Raw genomic sequence first — 20,750 nt, 5'->3', positions numbered from 1 at the left:
GATTCACAGAGGGTCTCTTACAATCTGTCCCATTTTACCTCGAGTTAGAAAGAAATGCCCCTCATCACCAGACAAAACAGTAGTAAAGGAATGGCAAGCAGTCAGCTTCAAGAGGGAGAGAAATGATTTGAGGACCGGGCCATGGAGCGGAGCACCTTAGATCTACAATCTTAACTGGGGCAGGGGCTAAATGGAGGACAGGCCCTTCAGCACCAGTAAGGGAGATGGATTCAAAACTGGGAGAGTCAAACCTTTATACTTTTACTCCACAGTCTGGAGAAAACAGTCTCTCACCAGTCACAGAAAACCAATGTAGTCCCATATTATCCATTTAACCAAGTTGATGGGGGGGGGGTAGATGGGGTTAAACGGCTGCGATCCTGGTTCCCGCCGCCCGGGGCTGACATTTACAGGTGCGCACCTCCAATTCCCAGCCCCGCCCACGTGACAGCCGCTCGGGCTCGCGCTTTCTCAGATTCGAACTCCCGAACGCTGGGCTCCAACTGCCGCTGCGCGAGTCGGAACTACATCTCCCATCAGGCACCGCGGGCCATATCAGCCCCCTCAACACTCCCGCTCCTCAATGCGCAGGCGCATGGTGACGTACAACACGGGTAATATAATTCCGATAAAAGCAAAAAACTGTGGATGCTGGAAATCCAAAACAAAAATAAAAATACTTGGAAAAACTCAGCAGGTCTGGCAGCATCTGCGGAGAGGAACACAGTTAATGTTTCGAGTCCGTATGACCGTATGGTTCTGTTGAAGAGTGATACGGACTCGAAACGTTAACTGTGCTCCTCTCCGCAGATGCTGCCAGACCTGCTGAGTTTTTCCAGGTATTTTTATTTTTGTTTTAATATAATTCCGACAACGGTCAGTGCGTCAGGAAAGTCCCGCCCCCTCCTCTGGGATTGGCCCAACAGTGCTTGATGTGTAAATTCTCGAGGAGATTTCAAGGTGATTCTGTCTCTGATTCACAGCGACTCCTCGAAACTTGAACCGTTTCTCGCCACAGACGCTGCTGGACCAGCTGACTTTTTCCAGCATTTCTGTTTCTGTCTCTGATTGGTTGTGAGAGACGTCAATCAGAGAGCCCACCCACTCCGCCCATTCTGGTGATAAAAAGAGGGAAACAGCCCCACTGAAGTTCACAATCTCCCAGCCCGAGAGGCTCATGAAAAGATGCAAAAACAAAAATACCTGGAAAAACTCAGTAGGTCTGACAGCATCTGCGGAGAGGAATATAGTTGATGTTTCGTGTGTGAATGACTCTTCATCAGAGCAAAGGAAATAGAGAAATGAGGTGAAATATAAGCTGGTTTAGGGGGGGGGGGGACAGGTAGAGCTGGATAGAGGGCCAGTGATAGGTGGAGATAACCAAAAGATGTCATAGACAAAAGAACAAAGAGGTGTTGACAGTGGTGATATTATCTGAGGAATGTGCTAATGGGGACATTAAGGGTAGAAAGCAGGACAAGCTAGTGGCAGATGGCCCTAGTGGGGGTGGGGTGGGGGGATCAAAATAGGCTAAAAGGTGGAGATAAAACAATGGATGGAAATGAATTTAAAAATAATGGAAATAGGTGGGAAAAGAAAAATATACATCTAAAAATATATATAATTATTAGAAAAAAGGGGGATCGGAAAGGGGGTGCGGATGGAGGGGAGAGTTTATGATCTGAAATTGTTGAACTCAATATTCAGTCCGGAAGGCTGTAAGTTGCCTAGTCGGAAGATGAGGTGCTGTTCCTCCAGTTTGTGTTGAGCTTCACTGGAACATTGCAGAAGGCCAAGGACGGACATGTGGGCAAGAGAGCAGGGTGGAGTGTTGAAATCGCAAGCAACAGGGAGGTCTGGGTCATGCTTGCGGACAGACCGGAGGTGTTCTGCAAAGCGGTCACCCAGTCTGCGTTTGGTCTCTCCAATACAGAGGAGATCACATTGGGAGCAGCGAATGCAGTAGACTAAATTGAGGGAAGTGCAAGTGAAGCGCTGCTTCATTTGAAAGGAGTGGTTGGGCCCTTGGACGGTGAGGAGTGGGGAAGTAAAGGGGCAGTTGTTGCACCTTCTGCGGTTGCATGGGTAGGTGCCGTGGGAGGAGGTTCAGGTGTAGGGGGTGATGGAGGAGTGGACCAGGGTGTCCCAGAGGGAACGGTCCCTACGGAACGCCAACAGGGGTGGTGAGGAGAAGATGTGTTTGGTGGTGGCATCATGCTGGAGTTGGCGGAAATGGCGGAGGATGATCCTTTGAATGTGAAGGCTGGTGGGGTGATAAGTGAGGACAAGGGGGACCCTATCATGGTTCTGGGAGGGAGAGGAAGTTGTGAGGGTGGATGCGCGGGAGAAGGATACGCCGGATACGGTTCAGGGCCCTGTCAACCACCGTGGGTGGAAAACCTCAGTTAAGGAAGAAGGAAGACATGTCAGAAGAACTGTTTTGGAAAGTGGCATCATCAAAACAAATGTGACAGAGGCAAAGGAACTGAGAGAATGGGATGGAGTCCTTACAGGAAGCGGGGTGTGAGGAGCTGCAGTCAAGGTAGCTGAGGGAGTCGGTAGGCTTGTCATGAAAGATAAACTGACAAGAAAATCCAGTCTGGGTTTTGTCCACTCTGTTGTCCAAAAGTGAAACATAGGTGCCCATTCTCTCCTTTTCCTGCTTCAATTGCTGTAGGGACTGAAAACCAAGTGAGGAGACAGTGAGTGAAGGAACAGAATTTATAACAGTTGCATCACATAATATCCACACTAATGTTCAGGCAGGCTGACTATCCTGTGGGGAACCAGGTGTAGAAATGCCCCTTATGCTGTGTGAGAAGATCCAGCTGAGAGAGCTGTTTACTCGGTGCTTTGTGCTGAACTGTTTGTTGGACATTGAGTGTGTTTATTGGAAGCATTTCCTTTCTGATTTACAGGCTGATGGGTCATTACTGAATATGAGAAGGTGAGGTGTAATTATCTGGGAGGTGCAGAGCATCTGAGGATTCTTACTGATTTCCTATTGTTGAGTTCTGTATGTGTGTGTTGGGAGCTGGTTATTATCCTGTGGACTGTGAATGGTCAGTTCTGTCTGTGTGTCGGGATCTGGATGTTTCCTGTCTTTTCAAATCCCTCCAAGACCTTGCATACCCCTATCTCTGTAACCTCCTCAGAAAAGAAAAAGCAGAAAGGCTTGCATTTATATAGAGCCTTTCACAACCACCAGATGTTCCAAAGCAATGGCGCAGTGGTATTGACACTGGACGAGTGATCCAGAGACCCAGGGTAATGCTCTGGGGACCCGGCAGATGGTGGAATTTGAATTCAACAAAAATCTGGAATTAAAAGTTTAATGATGACTATGGAACCATTGTCGACTGTTGTAAAAACCCATCTGGTTCACCAATGTCCTTTATGGGAGGAAATCTGTTGTCCTTACCTGGTCTGGCCTAAATGTGACTCCAGACCCACAGTAATGTGGTTGAATCTTAAATGCCCTCTGAAACGGCCTAGCAAGCCATTCAGTTGTATCAAACCGCTTTAAAGTCACAAAAAAGAAATGAAACCGGTCGGACCACCCGGCATCGACCTTGGCACCGGAAATGACAACGGCAATCTGAGCCCTGTCAACCCTGCAAAGTCCTCCTTACTAACATCTTGTGGCTAGTGCCAAAATTGGGAAAGCTCACAGACGAGTCAAGCAATAGCCTGACATAGTCATCCACACGGAATCATACCTTACCGATAATGTCCCAGGCACCAGCATCACCATTCCTGGGTATGTCCTGTCCCACTGACAGGATAGACCCACCAGAGGTGGTGGTACAGTGGTATATGGTCGGGAGGGAGTTGCCTTGGGAGTCCTCAACATCGACTCCGGACCCCATGAAGTCTCATGGCATCAGGTCAAACATGGGCAAGGAAACCTCCTGCCGATTACCACGTACCACCCTCCCTCAGCTGATGAATCAGTGCTCCTCCATGTTAACCACCAGTTGGAGGAAGCACTGCAGGTGGCAAAGGCGCAGAATGTACCCCATGTACAGAATGTACTGCAGGTGGAGGGCTTCAATGTCCATCACCAAGAGTGGCTCGGTAGCACCACTACTGACTGAGCTGGCTGAGTCCTAAATGAAATAGCTGCTAGACTGGATCTGCGGCAGGTGGTGAGGCAACCAACAAGCGGGAAAAACATACTTTTGATGTCATCCTCACCAACCTGCCTGCTGCAGATGCATCTGTCCATGACAGTATCGGTAGGAGTGACCACCACACAGTTGTTGTGGAGACGAAGTCCCGCCTTCACATTGAGGATAGCCTCCATCATGTTGTGTGGCACTATCACTGTGCTAAATGGGATAGATTTCGAACAGACCTAGGAACTCAAGACTGGGTATCCATAGGGCACTTTGGGCCATCAGCAGCAGAATTGTACTCAAACACAATCTGTACGGGCGCTGTGGGCCATCAGCAGCAGAATTGTACTCAAACACAATCTGTAACCTCATGGCCCGGCATATCCCCCACTCTACCATTACCATCAAGCCAGGGGATTAACCCTGGTTCAATGAAGAGTGCAGGAGGACATGCCAGGAGCAGCACCAGGCATATCTAAAAATGAGGTGTCAAACTGGTGAAGCTACAACACAGGACTACTTGCGTGCCAAAAAGCATAAGCAGAAAGTGATGGACAGAGCTAAGCGATCCCACAGCCAACAGATCAGATCTAAGCTCTGCAGTCCTGCCACATCCAGTCGTGAATGGTGGTGGACGATTAAACAACTCACTGGAGGAGGAGACTCCACAAATATCCCCATCCTCAATGATGGAGGAGCCCAGCAAATCAGTGCAAAAGATAAGGTTGAAGCATTCGCAACAATCTTCAGCCAGAAGTGCCGAGTGGAAGATCCATATCGGCCTCCTCCGGAGGTCCCCAGCATCACAGATGCCAATCTTCAGCCAATTCGATTCACTCCACGTGATATCAAGAAACAGCTGAAAGCACTGGATACTGCAAAGGCTGTGGGCCTTGACAATATACCGGCAGTAGTACTGAAGACTTGTGCTCCAGAACTTACTGCGCCTCTAGCTAAGCTGTTCCAGTACAGCTACAATCCAGGCATCTACCTGGATATGTGGAAAATTGCCCAGGTATGTCCTGTGCACAAAAAGCAGAACAAATACAACCAGGCGAATTACTGCCCCATTGGTCTATTCTCGATCCATTCTCGATCGTCAGTTATGTAATGGAAGGGGTCATCAACAGTGCTGTCAAGTGGCACTTGCTTAGCAATAATCTGCTCACTGATGCCCAGTTTGGGTTCCGCCAGGGCCACTCAGCTCCTGACCTCATTACACCCTTGGTTCAAACATGGACAAAAGAGTTGAACTCCAGAGGCGAGGTGAGAGTGACTGCCCTTAATATCAAGGCAGTATTTGACAGAGTGCGGCAGCAAGGAGCCCTAGCAAAACTGGGGTCAATGGGAACCAGGGGGAAAACTCTCCGCTGGTTGGAGTCATACCTAGCACAAAGGATGATGGTTGTGGTTGGTGGAGGTAAGTCCACTCAGCTCCAGGGCATCGCGCAAGAGTTCTTTAGGGTAGTGACCTCGGCCCAACCATCTTCAGTTGCTTCATCAATGACCTCCCTTCCATCATAAGGTCAGAAGTAGGGATGTTTGCTGATAACTGCATGATGTTCAGCACCATTCGCGACTCCTCAGCTACTGAAGCAATCCACGTCCAAATGCAGCAAGACCTGGACAATATCCAGGCTTGGGCTGACAAGTGGCAAGTAACATTCGCGTCACAGAAGTGTCAGGCAATGACCATCTCCAATAAGAGAGAATCCAACCAATGTCCCTTGATGTTCAATGGCATTACCATCACTGAATCCCCCACTATCAACATCCTGGGTATTACCATTGACCAGAAACTGAACTGGACTAGCCAAACAAATACTGTGGCTACAAGAGCAGGTCAGAGGCTAGGAATCGTGCAATGTGTAACTCACCTCCTGACTCCCCAAAGCCTGTCCACCATCTACGAGGCACAAGTGAGGAGTGTGATGGAATACTCCCCACTTGCCTGGATGAGTGCAGCTCCACCAACACTTAAGGAACTTGACACTGTCCAGGACAAAGCAGCCCACTTGATTGGCACCACATCCGCAAACATTCACCACCAACACACAGTAACAGCAGTGTGTACCATCTACAAGATGCACTGCAGGAATTCACCAAGCCTCCTTCGACAGCACCTTCCAAACCCACAACCACTACCATCCGAAAGGACAAGGACAGCAGATTGATGGGAACACTACCACCTAGAGGTTCCCCTCCAAGTCACTCAACATCCTGACTTGGAAATATATCACCGTTCCTTCACTGTCGCTGGGTCAAAATCCTGGAACTCCCTTCCAAACAGCACTGTGGGTGTACCTATACCACATGGACTGCAGTGGTTCAAGAAGGCAGCTCACCACCACCTTCTCAAGGGCAACTAGGGATGGACAATAAATGCTGGCCCAGCCAGCGAAGCCCACATCCCGAGAATGAATTTTTAAAAATGTGATGACTGTTGCACACCAGGAGGTCTGACAGCCAGTATGTGCACAGCAAGCTCCCACTCTTGCAAAGCAGCTTGGGACATTAAACTATATAAAATGTGCTATATAATTGCAAGTTGTTGTCTATTGTTGTGTAAAAAGTCAGGAATTGACCAGGCATTCAGTAGGAGCAGTGTGATTCCCCTCATGGTTCACTATCCTACTGACCCTCACTGTGAAGCAGTCTCCCAGTGAGGGGGCAGACTCATTGTAAAGGGAGATAGGGTTATAACCTATAATTGGCAGCAGAGCAGGGTAGGAATTGCTGCACACTAGTTCAAACTCAGTGTGTCCAGGAGCACTGAAGGATGCACCTTCAGACTGCAGTCCCCTCCCTGCATGGATGGGGTGGGGTTGAGGGTAGATCCTGATCTCAGCCCAGATAGAGAGGAGGCAATGAGCAGAGAGGCAAGTGGCAGAGAGGGAGCCAATGCTGCTCCTGACATGTCTATCCAGTGGTTTGATGATAATCATGGAATGAGGGCTGTGCTGGGCTGTGAGATTGTGGTGGAATACAATGCTGCTGCTGCTGATGGCTCACTGTACCTCATGGATACCCAGTTTTGGGATCTGTCCTTAGTCTACTTCCCTGGTGATGATTAACATGGTGAAATACTCATTCATCAGTTGGAAGGGGAGTGGTCGTTTTCCTTGAACTTGTTTGACCTGAAGCCATGAGACTCCATGGAGTCAATATTGAGACTTCCCCACCTGCCAGTGGGATGGGACATACCCAGGGATGGTGACGGAGGAGTCTGGGATGTTTCCAGATTGATACGATTCAGTGAGTATCACTGCAACTTGACCAGTCTGTGGGGCAGCTCTCCTCACTTGGGTACTTGCCCTCAGACCTTGGTAAGAGAGACTTTACAGATTTCACTGGGCTGAGATCACCTTAATCTTATTCTGACACAGTGCCAGGATTGTCCGGATCTATCTGATTTTCCTCGTATTATTGGACTGTGTAGTGATTGTTTATCATTATTTGCTCAGCCATTTCAGAGAACAATTCAGAGTCAACCATGTTGTGTGGGACTGGAGTCACATGCAGACCAGACTAGGCAATTGTAGCAGGTTCCCTTCCCTGAAGGAAAATATTCGGATGCTTAGGACAACCTGAAAATGTTCATGTTTTTATTTTGATTCTGTTCCGCAAATTTCAAAATGTATTAAATCTAGTTTCACAACATGGAGTGGTTGAGGGGAATAGTAGAGATGCCTTTAAGGGGAAACTGGATAAGCACATGAGGGAGAAAGGAACAGAAGAACAGAAGAAGCTGATAGGGTGAGATGAAGAGGGTGAGAGAGGCTCGTGTGAAACATAAACTCCAGCATGGATCAATTGGGCTGAATGGCCTGTTTCTGCACTGTAATTCTATGTATGTAACTTTCAGTGGTTGGATTTGAACTCACAATCTCTGGATTGTTAATCCAGCACCATAGCAATTCGGCTGCTGTACCTGGAGACACATTTATTGAAATGTCTTGTCATGCTTTGTTTAAAGATTTTGCCTGAAGGCCTCGGCCTTTCCCAAAAACCTGGGCTTGGATTTGATAGTTTTGCCCAGTTTTTGCTGATAGCTGAATTTGGGATGTGCAGTCTGAGCGAGTGCAGTGTATCAAATTCCCCAGGATAAACCGGAACCCTTCAGTCATCTACATTGAAGCAATATTTTCCTTAAGTGTGTTTTCCTCAAATAATTTTCTTCAAAATGAATACAAGGGGAGAAATTTTAAAATCTCCATTGAATTAACATTTCTCCTGAATGTTTTTTATATTAAACACATACTCTAAGGGTAAAACTGGTCTTCCAGCATGAGTTTGTAGTAAATTGATAGCCCATCTTACACTCTGCCCGACTGCCTTTTCCATTGCTCTCTCAGCGCCTGCGAAAATGGGGGTTGTGGGGGGCTTGGTGGAGGAAAGAAAGTAGTCACGTTGTCTGCTCTTGGTCCCTATCCAGTGTCCCTGCTGGAAACAGAGGGTGTGTGACAGTCAAATGAGGAAAAAGAAAGGACTTGCATCTGATCCCCCACAAGGGGAATAGCAGACTGGCACTCACTGTGGAACAGTCTCTAACTGAGGAGTCAGCCCCTTCAGCAATAGAGGAGAGAGAATTGGAGGAAATCATGTTTCCTTTTCCTGTTTTACAGAAGGATTGCACTGTACTACACCAGAGAATACAGAGAGGATAGATCCTGACCATCACCCAAGTACTAACTGCACAACTGTGGGAAGACATCCAGTCCCTTTGCAGCATTGCTCAAAATGAAGAAGATTAGGCCTGATGAACCACTGACATTCCTACAAGTGAGAGGCTGTTCAAGTGTGAGGAGGGCTCCTCAGGCTTGTAAGATCTCCTAAGACATCTTTTGCAACCAAAGTTAACACAAGAACAGCTACATGGGAGAAAAACCCTTCAAGCGTGAGATGTGTGAAAAGAGTTTCATGGCATTGACGAGTCTCCTGAGACACCAGAGGATTCACAGGGGAGAAACCATTCACATATGAGGTGTGTGACAAATCATTCTTGGACTCATCCACCCTCTGCAGACACCGACGCATTCACACAGGGGAGAAACCATTCACCTGTGACGTGTGTGATAAATCATTCTCTGACTTATCGACCTTCCGTAAACACCAACGCATTCACACAGGGGAGAAACCATTCACATGTGAGGTGTGTGACAAATCCTTCTCGGACTCATCCACCCTCTGCAGACACCGACGCATTCACACAGGGGAGAAACCATTCACCTGTGACGTGTATGATAAATCATTCTCTGACTTATCGACCTTCCGTAGACACCAACGCATTCACACAGGGGAGAAACCATTCAGGTGCGAGGTGTGTGACAAATCACTTCTGCAGTTATCCCTTGCAATAGCGGCATATTTACACTGGGGAGAGGTTGTTCAAGTGTGAGCTGTGTGATAAAGCCTTCATAAATTTCTCAAGGCCTCTGGTCCATCAGACAGGCCATACAGGGGTAAGCCATTCCCGTGTGAGATGTACAACAAATTGTTCTTAGATTCAGCAGTGCTCTGTGTACACCAACGTATTCAAACCGTTCACGTGTGAGGTGTGTGACAAATCATTCTCTCAGTCATTGAACCTCCACACACACCAACGCATTCACACAGGGGAAAAACCCTTCACGTGTGAGGTTTGTGATAAATCATTCTCAGAGCTTTCAAAACTCCTCCTCCATCAGAGAATTCACACAGGGGAGAAACCATTTACCTGCGAGGTGTGTGACAAATCATTTTCACAGTCATCACACCTCCGCGTACACCAACACACTCACATGGGGGAGAAACCATTCACATGTGTGCGACAAATGTTTCTTGAGGTCATCAAACCTCCTGCTCCATCACAAGATCCACACAGGGGAGAAACTCTTCAATCGTGTGGCTTGCGATAAAGCTTTCAGGACGTCTTCGAGCCTCCTGAGACATCAGAGGGTTCACACAAATGAGAAACCGTTCATGTGTGAGATGTGTGACAAATCCTTCTCGAGGTCTTCCCAACTCCTGCTCCATCAGAGGATCCATAAAGGTGGGTAAAGCTTCAGGTGTGAGGTCTGTGATAAAGTTTCCCTTATATCTTCAACCTTCCTGGGTCACCAAAGGTTTCATACAGGAGAGTAACTCTTCAGGTACAATGCTTGTGCCAAGCCTTTCACCCATTCCTCCGATCTTCTGACACTCCAGCGGATCCAAGGTGGTGAGAAACCATTCAGGTGTGATGTGTGTGACAAGTCAGACAGTCAGTTATCTCCTGAATAGTCAACACACTCACATGGGGGAGGAACCCTATCGGTGTCAGTTCTGTAATAAAGCCTTCACACAGTTGTCGGGCATCCTGGAACATCAGTGAACCCACATGGGAGACACACCCTTCCAGTATGACTTGTGTAGGTAGCCCTGGAGTAGTTAGAATTTAGTCCAACTTGACAATTTTTATACTATATTCACTTCAGTAACCAGAAGTTCAAGGAAGCCATTTTAACACTAACATGTGGCAGAGGGAGCCATTTTGTACCCATATTAACTATTCAACAAATTACTGTATTCAGTCGCAGCCAGTCATGAAACAGATGTTTGTAAAAGTAATGAGTGAACCTTCATTCAGTTATAATTTATGAATTGGTGTAATCAAAAATCATATCAGAAAGACTGCATTTACATTTACTGTATAATCAATCTATATGTGTCTGTGTAAGAAAGTGTAGTTTCAGGCAAAACTGCTCAAACAAAGGAATCTTGTTGAAATCCTGGTAAGGTCCCTTGGACAGCACATCATGGCTTTGTAGAGTCTGTCTGAATGAGTAGAGAGTTGTTCAAAATCAAAAAAAGGAACTGTGTGAAGCAGCCCCATTGTATTTCTGTCTGAGATACTGAGGCCAGATGGCTTCTGGTGGAAAGATGTAAATAAGAGGCAATCAAGTTTACCCAGCAACAGGTAGTGCCACTCATAGAACAATAATAGCCTGACTCTGAAATGGGGTGATGGTCATCCAGGGGTTAAAAAGAGGGGTTTCATGAGGTTTTGTTGTGAGTCAGATTGTGGAGACTCCAGAGTGTGAACCACCTGTCAATGTCCACAAGTGGGTTTGAGATTGAGACCAGAGAGCTGAGAGGGTGAATGTGACTTACACTTGAACAGACTGTGCAACTGGCTGAAGCTGCAATCATTCTCCTCACTTTGTTAACATTGTTTCTTTCATAAACTTTCTAAAATTTGCTATCCAAAGATTCTTAGTTTGCCAGTTGGTTAAGTCTCCTATGAACAAAAGTACAAATCACACTCCACATTTATACAATTAAACAAAATTAGAAATCACTTACAGTGAGAATTTTAAATTGGAGGCACTGGGGGACTGGGAACCAGTGTAGGTCAGTGAGCACAGGGATGATAGGTGTGTGAATTAGGATAGAGACCACAGAGTTTTAGCTGATCTGAAGTTTATGGAGGATGGAAGATGGGAAGCTGGACAGGAGAGCATTGGAATGGTCTAGTCTAGTCTAGAAGCAACAACAGCACGGATGAGGATTACAACAGCAGATAGATTAATGTGGGGGTGGGAGTGTTGTAAATGGGCGATGTTACAGAGGGAGCAGTAGGCGATATTTGTGATGGAGAGGGTATGAGGTCGGAAGCTCAGCTGGAGGTTGAAGAGGACGACACTGACCAATTGTTGTTGGAGATGAGAGTGGAGAGGAATTTAAGGAATGCAGGAACTGGAATAATCCCTTGAGTCTGTTACACCATTCAATCAGATCATGGCTGATCATATCTCAATTTTATCTACCTGCCTGGGCTCTGTAAACCTTAATCCCCTTGCCTAACAATAAACCTATCAATCTCAGTTTTGAAATTTTCAATTGACCCCACAGCCTGAACAGATTTTTGTGGGGAGAGAGTTCCAGATTTCCAGTCCCCTTTTTGTGAAGAAGTGTTTACTGACATCACCCCCAAACAGCCCAGCTTAAATTTTAATGCTCTGCCCCCTTGTTCTGGTCTCTCCCACCAGAGGAATAGTTTCTCTCTAACTACTCTATCAACTTGTTTGATCATCTTAAAAACCTCAATTAGATTATCCCTTAATTTTCTACATTCAAGGGAATGCAAGCTCAGTCTGTGCAACCTATCCTCATAATTTAACCCTTTTAGCCCCAAGAACATTCTAGTGAATCTACGCTGCGCTCCCTCCAAGGCTAATATATCCTTCCTGAGGTGCGGTGCCCAGAACTGAACACAGTTCTCCAGATAGGGTCTAAACAGAGCTCTGTACTGCTGGAACATAACTTCCACAAGGACACAGTTGGTTTTGGGAAGGAGAAGTTGTGGGTTATCTTTTCTCTTCAGGATGGTCCTGGAGTAATGAGCAGTTTTGGCAGAGGAAAGCAGGACCACTAGTGCTTGATGTGGTCCAGTCAGATCTGGCGATGGATCAGTTGTTTACCAGATAGGCTCAAATCTTCATCCCTTGGTGTTGAGAAGCATGGAGACCAACCAGGAAGGAAGAGAGTAAAAGTAATTTTGGGGACAAGGGTGTAGAAGGTGGATATGAGGGAATGGTTAAACCAGATTAACGGCTACAGAAGCATTGTGGTGAATGGAGGGCCAAAGGACAGAGAGTTGGGAATTAGATGTGTGTGTCTGTGTGTTAGTAAAATGAGCCAGCTCTCAGAAGTGGGTATGGGGTAGAATTGGATGCTGTTTTAGTTGGCGATGTGAATTATAGATGAATCCTCTTCAGGTGACGAGTGTTTGACTAATACCATGGGGAATGTTTGTACTCTCCTTTCTGAGACGACTGCTATCCTGAGTCTGGTGAGGGAGTGGGGGTGAGTCCCTGCAGACCTGAGTTCCCTCAGCCCATCATACCTCGATGTAATAACGGTGTGATATGTTCACCTTACTCTCTTCCAAGAGTCATTTCATGTTCTGGGAACGATCTTGAGTCATTTTCAAAAGCTTTGTTATATTAGTTGATTTAAAGTTTGGTGTAAGCTGAATATGTGTTGCTTGTCTGTTGTTTTATCAATCTTCTGTTTAGATTTATAACTTATGATAAATTCACTTTTTTAAACTAAATCCAAACTATCTGATTTGTCAGCATGGTTCACTGAAACATTTAGGATCTTACAGTAAGAGTCCTGTACACAATATATTGGTCAATGTCACTGTGGGTGGTTATACTTTCTCCATCAATGGGTTTATAATTTTCAGTCCCAGCAATGTGATAATGACAGCTCACCTGTTTTTGTGATGTTGATTGCGGGATACGTAATGACCAGGACATCAGCAATAACTCCCCTGCTCTTCTCCAACTTAGTGTCATGGGATCATTTACATTCACTTAGTTTAACTGATGCGAAAGATGGTACCTCTGACAGTGCAGCACTCCCTCAGTACAGCACTGGAATGTCAGCCTCAGTGCTCAAGTCTCTAGAGTGAGACTTGAATCCACAACCTTCTGACTCAGAGATGAGAAAGCTAACCAATAATTGACAATATTTCTGTTGTATTAGATTCAGTTTCTAAGGGGTTAAGTCCCAAAGCTGTGTACAGAATGCTTTTCCCTCTGTAAACTGCCAGCCTGAAAGTTTAATTTGATTTAAAACGGTAACTAGTTAGAGCTGCAGGTGTCAGTGTTGTCTTTGTGTCTGGGTTCTTGAATCTGTGAAAGATGGTGAAGAGCGTAGACCTGGCTGGAGATCCCAGCAGCAGCGAAGGATAGAGGGAGAGAGAGAGCACGAAATATTGTTGAACAAAGAAATGGAACAGTCGTGGGAAACACTGAGAGAAGTTATCAATGCAGATCAAGAGGAGAGAATGATAAAATAATGAAAAGAATGTCGTGAAGAATTTAAAAAAGTAAAGGGAAACTTATTAAATTAAATCATAAAAGGAAAATAAAAAGAAATGGTGAAATATCCTTCCGGCACATAAATAACAAAAGGTAACTCCGAATATGGACAGAACCAATGAATGATTCAAAATAATCATCCTCACAGGTAATGTGGGAGAAATAGAATAAATGTTGGATAATATTTTCCCTCAGTATTTCCCAGCTGGTCAAACAAGATGTATTTGAAATAAAAACAAAAAATGGTGGAAGTACCCAGCAGGTCAGGTAGCTTCTGTGGAGAGAAACAGAGTTAACATTTCAGCTTGAGATGACCTGTCATCAGAAACTGAAGAAAGATCAAAATAGAAGAGTTTTTAAGCCAGTGGAAGGGGTGGTGCAGGTTACAGAACATGAAAAGAACTCATTCTGCAGCCCACCAAATAGTGCAAGGGAATTCAAGGTAAATGTGGCAACAAAGCTCTGAAATGAGCAATATTAACAGGATAGTAATCATGGGAGATTTTAAAAGGCAGTGACTAAAGTACATTGACGATAAAGGAGAGAATGAGGACAAACAAAATCAAGAGGTGAGGGAAGAAGTTAAGTAAGGAAGGGAAAGAGAAGCTTCACATTTAAATTAGAAAGGAATATAAAAACAGTAAAGTATCCAACAGACCCATAAATAACAAAAGATTAATCAGAATAGAGACAGAGTCACTTAAATTATCCACAAGAAAACACTCACAAGTAATGACAGCATTCTGACAGAAATATTGGATAATGACTTTATCTCAGTTTTTACCAGGTAAACTAACAAGGTGGACTGGAGTAGATATCAAGACATTTAAAAGTGAAGGAGGGGATATCATTAAATTTAGAGATGATAAATTATTGAAACTGGATGAATTGATAAAATATTTAAATTATGAGGACTGATACACAGACCAGTCTTGTATCCCCTTCACTATAGCAGGTTAAGGGACCATATTTTGAGGTGTTTGAGATGAGTGAAGGAATAAATAGAATAAAGAGAAACTAATTGTTCTAGTGGGCGAGTCCAGAAGAGCGAATATCCCTTAAAATTAGTGAGGCCTCTCATCTCTGTACCTCGTGTTATTTCTCCCACCTTATTATCTGTCACGCTTTCTGAATCTCTCTCTCACCCTCTCCCTAAACCTTTCACTTCCTTACTCTTGAGCACTTCTTTCTGAATGTATTATCTCTCTCTCTCCTCTGCATTCTCTCTCCCCTTCTTTATCACTATTTCTTCTCTCTCTTTATAGAGTACATTCCCACTCACTCATTTTTCATTCTCCTTTTAAAAATGTCTCTTTCTCTCTCTCTCACTGTCGTGGATGTGCCATGCTCCATCAGTTGTTTGTAGCCTTGGAAGGTGGTAATTTAGTGGATTAATCTAGTGGACTCAAAGTTTACAGATCCCATCTCTGAACACCGTGCCTGGGATATGTTGTGCCAGGAACTGAACTGGTGACTGCAAGTGCCTGTTTCTTCCTCAGAGATCTGTAGCAGCTTGCAGCACCTCATGAGTGTGATCTATGGAGCAGTGGGATAGGTTGGTGGACACAGAGCACTGGGAGATGCTGGTGGGCACGGAGCAGTGTGAGACGGTGGTGGGCACAGAGCTGTGGGAGAGGCTGGTGGATACGGGAGTGTGATGCACGGAGCAGTGTGAGAAGCTGGTGAGATGGACAGACAGGAGGATAGAGATAGACTAGTGCAATGGACAGACAGGAGGTAGATACAATTTAATACAGAGATGTATTTTGGCAGAAGGGATAGGAAGAGGAAATAGTGACAGAATGGCACCATTTTGAACAGTGTGCAGGCACAGAGGGACTGGAAGTACATGTGCATAGATCTTTGATGATGGCAGGGTATATTGAGAGTGTAATTTGCAAAGCATATGGGATTTGGGGCTTCATATTTAGAGTATTGAGTACAAAAGCAGGTAGGTTATGGTCAACCTATACACAGCAGTAATTAGGCTACAAATAGAATATGATGCCCAATTCTGGTCACCACACTTTAGGGAGGATGTGCGGGTCCTTGAGATGGTGCTGGGGAGATTTATCAGAATGGTTCCAGGAGTGAGGGATTTGAGTTACAAGATTTGGTTAGCGAAGCTGTTCCCCTTGTATCAAAGGGGATTGAGAGGAGATTTGATAGAGGTGTACAGGATTATGACAGGGTTAGACAAGGTAGACAAAGCAAAGCTGTTCCCATTATCTGGAACACTAGCCACGCATGCTCTACTGGGGCCCATTCCCAGTTTTCAGTAAACCAGCAGTGCAGGTCATGCTTGGCTGGATGTTACAATCATGGAAATGAGGAGGCAGCAGAAAGGAAAACGTCTTTTTCCAATGATATCACCAGAAAGCAGAGACACTCCCCATGTGTGTGATTATAAAAGCAGCAAACACTCCGAGATTAGATACTGAACATTTCTACACCAGCACTCTGATCCTGACTCTGAGGAACTCCTCTTAAGATGATGAAAGGACTGCTCTTGGTGCTTGTTGTTCCAGTGCTGACTCAGCCCAGTCCCACCAGAGGGGATGCCGATGAAGGTGCCAGTCACATTTCTGTAAATTTCTCTAATATCTCAGCAGTCAGTGTTCAGACATTTTTATTTTCAAACTATTTAATTCCCTTTGACTGCCATGGTTTGATTGGTTGAGAGAAGCTGATTGTGAGATTATAAGAAAGATTGAAGAGTTGAATGTTAACCAGTTCCACAGGTAAGCCCCCTGATAGTTTTGTCACTATCTGAGTGGGTCGAGGGGACAGTGGGTATTGGGAGCTGATCCAAACAGACCAACAATGAAAATACAAATTACTGGGACCAAATTGGTGGATTTCAGCTGGAGCATTGATCCAGATTGGAGACTGTGTAATTGGCCTCAGTACCCAGGTACTACAGAGGGGAGATTCACAGTTGCTGCTCCCGATTGCTGCTACCTGCTGAGAGTGTGGACTGTGTGTGAGGACAGGATCAGGAGCTCCTTCAGTCCCTTTCCCCCACACTCACTGTCCAGTCTCCCAGGTGGAGAATGGGGAATTGGGAGTCAACTTTTCATCACATGAGGGAAGGAGAAATGAGAGTAAAATGGTTTCAAACAGGTTTATTTAAATGGATTAATACTGCAGTTTTCATAGAGATGGGGATGTGAAAAGATTGATTAAGTAGATGTGACAACGGGTGAAATGATTCATTGTCGGGAACTGGGTGTCAGTGTCTGTCTCAGCTATGAGTTGAGTGAACAAGTTGTGATTTGTTGTCCCACTCCAGTTCACACAGCCCAGCACTACGGGAGTGCTGCACTGTTGGGGGTTGATGTCCCACTCCATTACAGACAGCCAAGCTTGAAATTATCAAAAGAAGCTAGGTGTACAAATGTACTTGAAATGTTAATACATAAACATGGATGCTGTTTTAGCATGTAATGTGTGAAGGGAACTTGCGTTTTTTAGGTAAGTGAAGGGATTTTTTGGATTTCAAAGGGAAGTTAGTCTGTTTACTCTGTTTACAACTAGCCAGACAAGCAAGGCAAAGGAGTGTGCTTATTTTTCCCAAAGGTTACTAACAATATTTGCAACATGAAAGTTTTTTATATTTATGGGAAAGGTACAGTTCTAAACACACATGGAATTTACATATTAAAGAGAGATAGACATATATAAAGGAGAATGAAAAGCTATGTTGGGAGCCATGTAAGATCTATTGAGTGTGTGAAACAGCCTTGAAGAAGCCTCCAGCCATTTGTGCATAAATCTGTTGTGTCCAGTAACTGAAGTTGGAGAAACCCATTTGGAATTTCACTGTCAAGCGGGTACTGTGTTAACTTGCTTTTTTTTAAATCTAAAATAATATGATAGAATTCTTCAGCAAGATGGAGGGTGATGTAGTTGACTCTCAGACTGGGGTCTGAATCTTAATAAAGGAAACTATGATGGTATGAGGCGCGAGTTGACTATGATGGATTGAGAAATGTTACTTAAAGGGATGATGATGGATAAGCAATGGCAAACATTCAAAGAGCGCATGAGTGAACTGCAACAATTGTTTATTCCTATCTGGCGCAAAAGTAAAACAGGAAAGGTGGCCAAACCATGGATTACAAGGGAAATAAGAGATAGTATTAGATCCAAGGAAGAGGCATACAAATTGGCCAGAATAAACAACAGACCTGAGGATAGGGAGCACTTTAGAATTCAGCAAAGGAGGACCAAGGGATTGATTGAGATGGGGAAAATAGAGTACGAGAGTGAGCTTGCAGGGAACATAAAAACTGACTGTAAAAGTTTCTATAGGTATGTGAAGAGAAAAATATTGGTGAAGACAAATGTAGGTCCCTTACAGTCAGAAACAGGGGAATTTATAATGGGGAACAAAGAAACGGCTGACCAACTAAATACATACTTTGGTTCTGTCTTCACAAAGGAGGACACAAATAACATACCAGAAATGTTGGGGAACACAGGGTTTAGTGAGAGAGAGGAGCTGAAAGAAATCAGTATTTGTAGGGAAATGGTGTTGGGGAAATTAATGGGATTGAAAGCCGATAAATCCCCAGGGCCTGATAATCTACATCCCAGAGTACTTAAGGAAGTGGCCCTAGAAATAGTGGATGCATTGGTGGTCATCTTCTGAAATTCTATAGAATCTGGAACAGTTTCTACAGATTGGAGGGTAGCTAATGTAACCTGACAATTTAAAAAGGGAAGTAGAGAGAAAACAGGGAATTATAGACCAGTCAGTCTGATGTCGGTAGTGGGGAAAATTCTGGAGTCCATTATAAAAATTTAGTAGCTGAGCACTTGGAAAACAGTGGCAGAATCGGACAGAGTCAGCACGGATTTACGAAAGGGGAATCATGCTTGACAAATCTACTGGAATTTTTCGAAGATGTAACTAGTAGAGTTGATGAGGGGGAGCAAGTGGATGTGGTTTATCTGGACTTTCAGAAAGCTTTCAACAAAGTCCCACATAAGAGATTAGTGTGTAAAATTAAAGCGCATGGGATTGGGGGTAGTTTATTGAGATGGATAGAAAACTAGTTGGCAGGCAGGAAACAAAGAGTAGGAATAAATGGGTCTTTTTCTGAATGGCAGGCAGTGACTAGTGGGGTACCGCAGGGATCGGTGCTGGGACTCCAGCTATTCACAATATATATTAATGATTTAGATGAGGGAACTAAATGTAATATCTCCAAATTTGCAGATGACACAAGGCTGGGTGGGAGGGTGAGCTGTGAGGAGGATGCAGAGATGCTTCAGGGTGATTTGGACAAGCTGAGTGAGTGGGCAAACACATGGCAGATGCTGTATAATGTGGATAAATATGAGGTTATCCACTTTGGTAGCAAAAATAGGAAGGCAGATTATTATCTGAATGGCTATAAATTGAGACAGGGAAATGTGCAACGAGACCTGGGTGTCCTCGTACACCAGTCACTGAAGGTAAGCATGCAGGTGCAGCAGGCGGTAAAGAAGGCAAATGGTATGTTGGTCTTCATAGCGAGAGGATTCGAGTACAGGAGCGGAATGTCTTGCTGCAATTATACAGGGCCTTGGTGAGATCACACCTGAAATATTGTGAGGTCTGAGATGAGAAGTTTCTTCACCCAGAGAGTGGTGAGCCTGTGGAATTCACTACCACAGAAAGTAGTTGAGGCCAAAACATTGTATGTTTTCAAGAAGGAGTTAGATATAGCTCTTGGGGCGAAAGGGATCAAAGGATATGGGGAGAAAGCAGGAGCAGGCTATTGAGTTGGATGATCAGCTATGATCATAATGAATGGTGGAGCAGGCTCGAAAGGCCGAATGGCCTACTCCTGCTCCTATTTTCTATGTTTTTAAAATCTATTTTGGACTATTGCCTTAAATGGGGTGTGTAACTGGGAGTCAGGTTAATTAGGAATTTTAGGATTTGTAATTGTAGTAAGTATTTGTAGTCTTCTGTATGTGCTTGAAATCTTTTCTTTTGGTATAAATATTTCAATTTAATTTTTAAAATCTCTAAAGGTCTTAGTGGACTCATTGCTTCAGAATTCAGTCCACGCATCTTCTCATAATAAATACAAATTCAAAACCATTGTGATAGCGTGGCCAAGCTTCCCTTGTGGATTTGGTCTGCCTGGCAAACATCAGCTGCCACGTCATAACACACTTTAGTATCAGTGTGTCTGAAAACAAGGTACCCGGGATGGAATGAGGCTGTGAGCAGACGGGAAATGGGAAGAGGAGATCAATGCGAGAATCTTGGAATGTTCAGAATAACACATTCAGAAAGGGATGGGACACTCCCAGGGCAGGTACAGCACAGGGTTAGATAGAGAATAAAAACTCTTTCACAATGTTGTATTTCAAACTCACACATCACACTAGGGCAAGAATTAAAATTGTTTATAATATTTCTTTTTAAAGATCCCTGGTACTATAAACCAGTTTGCACAGAGATCAAGAGCTTTTGGATCCCCATCTGCTCAAATGTTAAGCCCTCTGCCTATAGCAATGTTCTGTGTCAGTAATGCAAATTGTTGCTAAGGTGTAAATGATGGAAATTACATTCTCTAATGTATTTCTGTCTTTTTAGTATTTGAAAGATGATTATTCTATGTTTGTTCCTCAATTCCCTATTTTGTCTGTGTATTTTTCCTCTAACTCATTTCCACTATTCGATGGTCTGTAGACCACACATCTCAGTGTGATTGATCTTTTATCTCTATCCAGATGGAATTTCTGTTGGTCTTGCTGATAGATGTGTCTTGTTTTTTTA

At 44.5% G+C, this 20,750-nt stretch overlaps 3 protein-coding genes across 4 annotated transcripts in view; 2 read left to right on the top strand and 1 right to left on the bottom strand.

Moving 5' to 3' along the window:
- The window catches only part of LOC144695222 (uncharacterized), a 579,912-nt gene that overhangs the window by 64,283 nt on the left and 494,879 nt on the right, over positions 1-20,750 (top strand). The window lies entirely within an intron of this gene.
- LOC144695252 (uncharacterized) overlaps positions 1-20,750 on the top strand; it is a 233,413-nt gene that overhangs the window by 3,824 nt on the left and 208,839 nt on the right. The gene's annotated exons all lie outside the window — the stretch shown is intronic.
- LOC144695264 (uncharacterized) overlaps positions 1-20,750 on the bottom strand; it is a 131,592-nt gene that overhangs the window by 100,031 nt on the left and 10,811 nt on the right. The gene's annotated exons all lie outside the window — the stretch shown is intronic.

This window comes from Cetorhinus maximus, chromosome 21 (assembly GCF_964194155.1).
Source record: "Cetorhinus maximus chromosome 21, sCetMax3.hap1.1, whole genome shotgun sequence".
Taxonomy (NCBI): Eukaryota; Metazoa; Chordata; class Chondrichthyes; order Lamniformes; family Cetorhinidae; genus Cetorhinus; species Cetorhinus maximus.
This window is presented reverse-complemented; position numbering and strand designations above follow the sequence as displayed.